Source organism: Myotis lucifugus, unplaced genomic scaffold (assembly GCF_000147115.1).
Source record: "Myotis lucifugus unplaced genomic scaffold, Myoluc2.0 scaffold_38, whole genome shotgun sequence".
Lineage (NCBI taxonomy): Eukaryota > Metazoa > Chordata > Mammalia > Chiroptera > Vespertilionidae > Myotis > Myotis lucifugus.
In genome coordinates this window covers 4,966,867-4,976,482 of record NW_005871086.1, presented here as the reverse complement: position 1 = coordinate 4,976,482, position 9,616 = coordinate 4,966,867, and positions in this window count along the sequence as shown.

Here is a 9,616-nt window from a genome sequence, read left to right as displayed (position 1 = left end):
TACCATTCACAGGTCCTTCTTAAATGAACTGTTAAAAATTAAACTGTAGAAATAAGAAATTATAGAAGAAAATGGAATACAAAAAGCAATAGTGATCAAAGTCATAGATAAATATGTAGAAAAATCTGAATAAACATTGACTGTCAGAAGTAATAATCACTTATTGAGTGGGAGGAGCTGAAACCAGGGTTGTGCGAAGATACTAGGTAGTAAGAGCATGTTAGATAGGGATGCTAATAAGAAGTTAAAATACTCTATTGCTTGTATTGCTTGAAAGAAAGATAGGTATATTAATCATCTTTAGAGTTTCTTAAGTCAAAAGTACGCATTTAAAAATGCCTGGATAACTAAGGGAAGTGGAGAGTATTTCAAACAAACTAGTAAAGGGGAAAAAATGGGAAAATAAAGAAAACTTTGTCAATCCAATATAAAGCAAGTAGGGAAAAACAATGAATAATGACAAAAATGGTCAACAGTAATCACAAAAGATGCTGTATAAACACATATCAGTAATGACAATGAAAGTAAATGATCTAGGGACGCAGATTGGATTTTAAAAAGATATAATTATATAATATTTTAAGAGAATCAAATATACATTGGAGGTGAGAAAAATAGAAAATAGTAAAATGGCACATTAAAAAGAACACTATCAGTAATTTAGAAACTAAAGAGGCCATGGAAAATTTGAAAAAATCATATTGTTTGTGTCAGTTAGCTATTGCTCTATAACAAAGCACCACAAAATTCAGAAATTTAAAAACATAAGTATTTATAATTGCTCATGAGTCTTAGGTTTGCTGAGAACTTGTGCTGACATAGACCAGGATGAACCGACCTTGACTAGACTCATTCATACATCTATAGTCAGCTGGAGTGGGCCAGGGGCTGCTGGTCTAGCATGGCTTTATTTGCATGCTATCTATTGGCAAAGGCAAGGGAGGGGTGGTAAATGACCCATGTCTCTTATCATACAGCAAACTAACTTGAATAATTGCAGATTCTAAGAATTTGCAAGGCCTTATTGTTTTTATATCATGTCTTTATTGTTGTTATGTCATATTGTTATTGTTTATTTATTAATCAATTTATATATTATTTTCATATACATTTTACTAATTTTCTTTCATCTCTGACACTTCTATTATAGAGAAAGGGTGAATAGCAATATTAAAATATTTCTGCTAATTAATTTCCTTTCAATGTGCATGAATCCGTGCTCTGGGCCACTAGTCCTATATAATAAAAGGCTAACATGCAAATCGACCGAACCGTGGAACAACCAGTCGCTATGATGCTCACTGACCACCAGGGGGCAGATGCTCAACCCAGGAGCTGCCCCCTGGTAGTCAGTGCACTCCCACAGGGGGAGCACAGCTCAGCCAGAAGCCGGGCTCACAGCTGGTGAGTGCAGCGGAGGTGGCAGGAGCCTCTCCTGCCTCTGTGGCAGTGCTAAGGATGTCCAACTGATGGTTTAGGCCAGGGATCCTCAAATTTTTTAAACAGGGGGCCAGTTCACTGGCCCTCAGACCGTTGGAGGGCCGGACTATAGTTTAAAAAAAAAACTATGAACAAATTCCTATGCACACTGCACATATCTTATTTTGAAGTAAAAAAAACAAAACGGGAACAAATACAATATTTGTATTTGCATGTGGCCCGCGGGCCGTAGTTTGAGGACCCCTGGTTTAGACACATTCCCCGCTGAGGGACCCGTCCCCCCCGCCCCCAGAGTGCACGAATTTCATGCGCCAGTATTACTATAATATCAGAGAAAAGATGTATCTAAGGTTAAGAGCAACAAGGAAAATGAGAGTCAATATATATTATGAAAAGTGAACACGTCATAGAAAGCTATAACAATATTATACCTATATCTACCTAACAAAAACAAGCCTAAATATTGACTGAATACATGGAAAATTTACAAATTCATAATTATAATGAGAGATATTAAGAGACCACGTGACTTAATTTAAAAGACTTAAAATTAATAATGATATAGAAGACGTGAATAGCAATATATCACTTAATCTAATTAACATACATAGAATTCTGCATATGAAAATTAATGTATACACAGTCCTTTTAGGCTTATATTGGAACATTTACAAACTGACCATGTATTTGGCTCAAAACAAAGTACTAATGAATATCAAAGAATTTATATCATACCTACCATATTATATCTCTGATGACAAAGCACAAAAGGAGAAAATTTTTTAAAATTATATTAAAAGAATAGCTAGTTCCCCAATAAATGATAGTACCTCTGCAAATAAATAAATAAATAAACAAACAAACAAACAGCAAAGTAACAAAGGAACCAAACCAGACACCTATTAAGATGGAAATTTAAAAACACAGATGTAATTTATCAAAATTGAAGCCATAATATAAATTAGCAAAATATTTAGAACTAAAGAACAATGAATATATTGCACATCAATATTTAAGGGTGTAGCTGAAACAGTACTTAGAATAAACTGCATGGAATACCAACTAGCAATAAAATGAGGTAAGTATAGTAGCTGATGTTAATTCACACTAGTGCTCTATATAATTTCATTTAATCTCAGGGCAAACAACCCACTGAGTTAACTAACATCATTATCTTTATTTTACAGATGAGGAAATTGAATCTCAGAACTTCTTCAATCTGCCTAAGGTTACACAGGGATAGGATTCAAACCCGGGCCTTCTAACCTCAGAGCCCATGTATTTTGTTAAAATGTGATTCTGCACTTTCATGGAAAGACCTCTAACACACATTTTTAAGTAAAACAGCAAGATTTCTAATAATTCCTATAAGCACATTTATGCAATATTGCATTCCAACATTACGTATGTGTATATAAACATGGATTTATGTAAACAAATACTTTATGTTAAGCACGGACATGGAAGTGAGAACACAGGGTGAACGGAGGTATTCAAATTTTAAATCACACACTCCTGCTTGAATATTTTTGCAGTGTGATGTTGGAAAACAATTCTAACAGGAAAACTTCAAATTATAAGAGCAGATTAATTGTTAAAATGAGTGAGCAGGAGAAACAGTGCTAGCGCTAGTGAGAAACAGTGCTAGCGCTAGTGTGTGTATGTGTGTGTGTGTGTGTGTGTCTACTGCATACATACAGTCCAAATATGTCCTTTTGATAGGGGCAGAAATAGAATATTGGGGACCAACTCTAATTATAAGAAATATTACTCATGCTCTGTTAACCATGATTGTTTTGTTCTGATCAAAGAAGGCACATTCTAACCTGGCTGGGAATTGCATGTGGGACCTGGGAGCTCATCTGGAAATGTGGCCCATCCTCCCCACCTGAGAGCTGCCTATTATCATGGAAAGATTAACAACCTTGTTGCAGAAGCCAGAACCACTAGCCCTTTGCATATCGCCAGCTCTTTGAAGACCCCAGGCTTTGTATACCTGCAGGTCTTTGCAAATCTCCAGCCCGCATTACTTGTAAACTGCCCATTTGGCATACCCTTTTGTCTACATCCCATGTAATCTTTGTCCTTCTACCCAATATAAGCAGCTGGCTTATGGTGGGGTGCAGAGCAGATTTTTGTGGATGACCTGCTGCTCTCCCATACTCCAGCAGTATTGGAATAAACACTCATATATGATTCAACCCTGTTTCTGCTTAATTGGCTCCAGTAGTGACAGGCAGCGCAGACCCACTGACTGTCCAGTTATATTTTGGCATGAATTTTATGACTCCAGGATTTAATTATTTCCATAACGAAGTAGTCCTCAAAGAGCTAACAATGATTTCATTATATAAAGATTAATTTATTTACACATTAACTGTGTACCAGTCAGTATCTACATTCTGGGATATAGCAGTGAGTATGATCATGGTAGTATCCCTAAAGAAACTTAGAATCTACTGGAACATGATGGGTCTGTGGGCTCTAAATTCAATCCTAGATGGCAGATGGCAGTGGCTAATACAAAGGATTTCTAGAGAAAAGCGAATTCATAACTTATTTAAAAATTCAAAACCTCAGTTGGTATCCAAAGCCCTAAAGCAAAATTAGCAAAGATTATAACAGAGTAAACAGCGGGTAGGGAGGTGAAAATAATTTTTTCCCCTTGAAATCACATCACCTGCCTGTATTGCTTTTTAAACTATGAACACATCTTTTTTCCACTGTCACTACACGATCACAAACTCTTTCTTGTAATATTCACCCTACCCTGGCTTATATCTTAAGAAAAGTCACAGCACATGCATTCCAAAGGGCATGATGGGTTTCCTTTTGAAACTTAGGAAGCATTTCACCTTCTTCTGAATTTGTTATTCTCATACTTTGTTGCAGCTTTTGAATTGAATTCCCAATTTAGCTGACAATTACAGAGCAGGCAGGCAAATTCGCTAAGCAGTTATGCCTAAAGGGTTCCATTAAAAGAGTAACTAACACTTACAACCCATCAGAGCATTGGATTGACTTAGTTTCTGAGAAAAAGGTCAAAAATGGCAGAGAATGTCAAATTAGATTGAAATCCTAAATACTTAACCCACTGAGGTACAGAAGAGTAACATATGAACCATTAAAAGTATTGTCATTTTTATTATATTTCTAAAAACCTGTACAATCAGATTTGGGTAAGTAATGGTATTAAAGGAAATAATCTGAAAAATTAAAGATGGCAAACATTTGACATATTTTAGGAGGTCAAATGTGAACCCTTCAAAAAAAGGCTTTCCAGAATATTTTGTATTTAAAAAAATTTTCCACTGTCATTTTTTCAATAGAGTTTTAGAATAAAAAAAAAAAAGGAAATATAAATAAATCAGGTTAGACAGAAAAACAGACACCCAAAATAGTGAAATAACTTAACCGGGATCATGCAATAGGATGCAGCGCCTCTGTTACAGTGAGAACAGAATGACAAACCTGTTCTTTCTGAGCCCTCTTTGCCCAGATGATCACCATATTACAAATTTAATCCCATCCCTTGGGAGTCCCCAAGTTACCTGGGTTTGATTGCTGAGTTTACAAATTGGAAGATCCACTTGAGGCTAGTTCTCATAGTCTTGAATAGATTTCCAAAGTCTGAGGCAAAGAAAAGAAAATTGTTATCTATATTGGATATTTGTACATTTCCTGAAATTTTTCGACTTTAGTTTCTTAGTAACAGAGGCACATATGACAACAGACAAAAATAACATACCGTCTGATTAAAAGATGCTACAATGATGCTGTTCTTTTGAGAACTTTCTTTTTAGCTCCTGATAAGAGAGAAATATGCTGAAGGGATAAGAGAGAATAAGTTTCAATGCATTGACTTGAGTCTTTGTCAATAAATCCTATCCCTTAGGCTAGTTAGTCGTGAATATCTAATCACCCCAATTCCCTCTTTTATGGCCTAGGGAAAATGAGACTCTGCTAAATATTTATAAATGGCAATTGTCTATACAAACAAACTATGCTATTTTCTGGTGGGTTGGAATGCAAATGAGATTGAGCAAAATAAATAAAAGCACCAACTTGCTTTTCCCCAGAAAAGTGTATTCTGGAATCCTTGGCACTTTTCTATCTACTATTTCTATATTAAGGAAACCTTGAGCTAAAGTACTGTAAAACAATGAAAAAAACTCAAAGAGCAAGAAACGTGTGCAATAATTAGGAGGGGTAGGATCATCAGTCCAGGATTTGGGGGGAAAAAACTGAAGAGAGGGAAATCACAGAGTTTATAATCTAGTTATGGGGAGAACACCTACTCACATGAAGTGACTTACTGGGCATAATATTATTGTCAAGTGTAAAGTAAAATGCATGAAACTTTCATTAACCATCACCATTAGGCAATTAGCATGAGCTGTAATTAACTTCATTTTTTCATTCATATGTGTTTAACTTGGGGGTGAGAGGGATTGAGAAACAGCACAAACATGTTTTTATTGTTTAAAAACTATTCATCTGTCCAGCCCCCACCCCTACCCGTTTTCCTCTGGCCATCAACACACTGTTGTCTGTGTCTATGAGTTATGTATATATTTTCTTTGCCTAATCCCTGAGGACATCTATAATAGTGTCAACAATAAAAATAAAGAAAAAAATTTTAAAATATTCAAAATGTGCTTTCGGGACTTTGCTGTTTAGCAAGTAAACTATAGTTAAAGTGAAACAGGAATTTATGGGGGTGAAAAAGACAGGTTTTAGGAAATTTTGGAAATTAAGGGGACCATGGAGGAAGCACAGGGCTGCAGAGCAGCAGCAGAAGGTATATTTCCATAGAATAGGGAAGCTGGAAAGCTGCAACAGGTACATTTCCATAGAATGAGGGAGCTGGGAACAGCAAAAGGTCTATATTTACAAAATAAAGAGAAGGAAGCCCTTCATCCAGAAGGAGAAGAAAGCCCAAAGGGAATAAGAAAACAATAAGGAAGGAGGAGGGGAGAACTTCACATGTCCCATGTGAGGTTCCACCTTCTGAGCCTAGGAGTTACTATAGTAACTAATAGTGACCAATCAGAGGGGATATCAAGGCACCAGGATCTGCAGCCTTTGTAAGCCATAGGAAAAAGGAACTCAATGGGACCCTTTCCCCCTCCCCACATGGGAGTCTGTTCTGTGGGACTCTTCCCCCTCCCTACGTGGGAGTCTGTACTTGTTCTTTAATAAATTTCCACCTTTGTCATACCATCTTCTGTCTGTGGATTCATTCTTTGATTACGGCAGACAAAGAATCTGGGTTCCAGTCCAAAAATCCCGTTTCAAAAGTAACCATGGATATTGGATTTTGGAGCTCCCATTTCAAAAAATTGAATGCACTGTTTCCATTAATCAGGATTTGGTAAAGACTTGAGGCTATCAAGTTGAATATCAGCAATATATTATAGAGTTGCAGATTAAGAAGTGATGGCAGAGTCCCATAAATGATCTGCATGTAATGAATGATCATACTCTAAGATTCTTTTATGAAAAATATATGTTCATTTTATTAACATATTTTCTTTAAAAATTAAGTATGTAAAAATATTACAGTTTATCCAAGATTCAAGTTAATTGATCTAACAAAGATTTCACAAATATAAAGGAAAGATTCATAGAGAATTAATGCAATTAATCCAGACATTAGACTTGAGTCATGAGTATAAAAAGGTCAACTGGGATTTTTGATAATCATATTATTAATTATAATATGTTAGACAAAGTAGGTTTATTCACCCAAAACTTATTCCCAAAAAGTTTCTTCCTTGCCTTCCTCTGCTCTACCATTTGGAAAGTGGAATATTCCATTTCTACAGCCTCTCTTCTAACTAAGGTGGCAGCCATGTAGCACAATGAGAGGTAGGCAGAATTCTGCTCAAAAGGCTTCCCTTCCAGAATGAAAAGGCAGGACATCACAAAGTACTGTTTTCCCCTTTTTCCTGATTGCAATGCACAAGATGCTTGAAGGTTCAATGGTCATCCTTATACCAATGAGTCAACACAGTAAGAAAACGATGAAGAGAACTCAAACACGTGAGCACTGCTATTATAAAGCTGTTACTTCATTGCTAGAAGCAACCCTTTGTAATTTTCATCACATGGAAGGCCAAAACACCCCAACAGACACCGTTTTTTGAAGCTATTGTTTAGTCTGGTTCTTAGAGATGACTGCACCCCTAATAATTTAAAAATGTCTCTTATTCTAAAAAGTTTTATAGAGGCACTTTCCCCTCTACTAATACCTCATTGTCTCTAACTCCAAACGTGTGCAGTAGACTAGTATTAGTCAGAGAAATAGTGACAACAATTATATTAATAACAATGTCTTAGATTTATAGCACTTATTATATGCTGTCAGTATGCTACATGTTTTCTAAAGCATTCTCATAAGAGCCCTAGTCTTATTAAAGCATCCTCAAGAATTTTTTTAAACTATTAGTTCCAAAAACATATCACAAATAGTTCTTATGTACAATAAAATTCAATTCAAAGTGCAAATAATTGTGAAAAAAAATTCAAGAAACATCAGTAAGAGGCAGTTAGCCACATTTTAGTTCCTTGGAAAGAGAGGAAATCTTCCTTGCACCCTGCCCACTGAGCTGGACTGGGTGTTGCTCCTCTGCCCCACAGTAGCATTTCAACAATTCATCGCACCTCTTTGCCACATTCTATTAGAGTTATCTGTCTCCCAACAAGATTTCCTGTGCCTCTTTGTATTGAGTGGACCTAGCATACTTTAACGTTGGAAGTATTCAACAAATATTTGTCCAGTAAACAAGTAAACAAACCTTTAAAAACATTGCCTTCAACTTTCTGTGCTGCAATAACCCTGCTCTTCCTCTGCAATTGTTCCACTGGGTTATACTGTCCTTGACTTTTGTCTCTAGCTGTTGGGAAAAATGGGAAAGGGGCTTATAATAATTTGACCTAGTGATTGTGGGGACCGGTGCACCTCCAGGACGTTAGTATATTTTGTTTAATTTATAAAGATGGTGAGCCTCTGATGTTCTGTCCCCTCATCAAAGAAAAAGGAGCCAAATAGCAAATTTGATGTGGAGTCAAATTACTTGTTTCACTTAAGGAGTTGCCATTTCAAACACAACAGTAAATATTCTCTGTTTATGATGCACAGTTTAAGTCCAGATTACATGTCTAAAAAGTGAAATTATTTCTTAGTCCAGATTATATGTCTAAAAGGTGAAATTATTTCTTCCCTGACTAAGGCTTTTCTATATAAGTTGCTTTTTTTCATCATCAAAATAATAATGATTGTTTTTCATATATATAATGTGTATATCTCACACACATATACACATATACATATAATTCTAAGAAAATATTTGGCTTACAACATGTATGTCAGAATTAATAAAACTGTTACATTTCAACCTCAAGACATTAAGAATAATTACAAGGTCAATAAAACCCCAAAGTTGGTTAAAAAAATCAAATTTAAACTCTGAATCCTTGAAATTAATAATTACCATTCATAGGTCTACTGAATTTGTCCTTTATATTTGTTCTGGTAGTGTACCTTGTATATTGATAAATCAGCATATTTATTCAAAATTCAAGGAACAACATTTGTGTCTTTGCCAACTGTATTCTTTGGAATAATCTCATCCATAAGTTTTTAAGCAAAGGGTTATGTAAATGTTATTGGTCTGTGTATTTTTTAGACCATTATCAATTTGCAATCATATGCTTTTTAAAACGCATTGAGACATTGGACCAATAAACATGAAAGGAGTTAAGGAAGGAAATTGTTATTGCTATAATTATATCACGGGTCTGAAAAGCTACCTATGAACAGAATTTTTGGACAAAAAGTTATAAAATTACGGTTTCATGCGGTTAAATCGCACATGTTTGGGATTATATTATTTAAGGCAACAAAACTGTGAGCATCATCTTTCCTTTCTTCCTTCTGAGCAAGCAAGATCCCCAAAGTAGCTTGGAGGATACTTTATTTATGGGCCTGCTCGTTCAGGAGCCACACGCCCATTCATCATGCTCCTGCTTCGTGCCATCTGTTATAAATAAATATCCCTGCCTGCAACTTTCTGTCGGGGCATGTGTTTACTGTTATGCAGATGAATGCAATATGGGAAGACATTAAAGTTAAAAAAGAGAAAAATTGCTTTTGAAAATGTCTATCGAACGT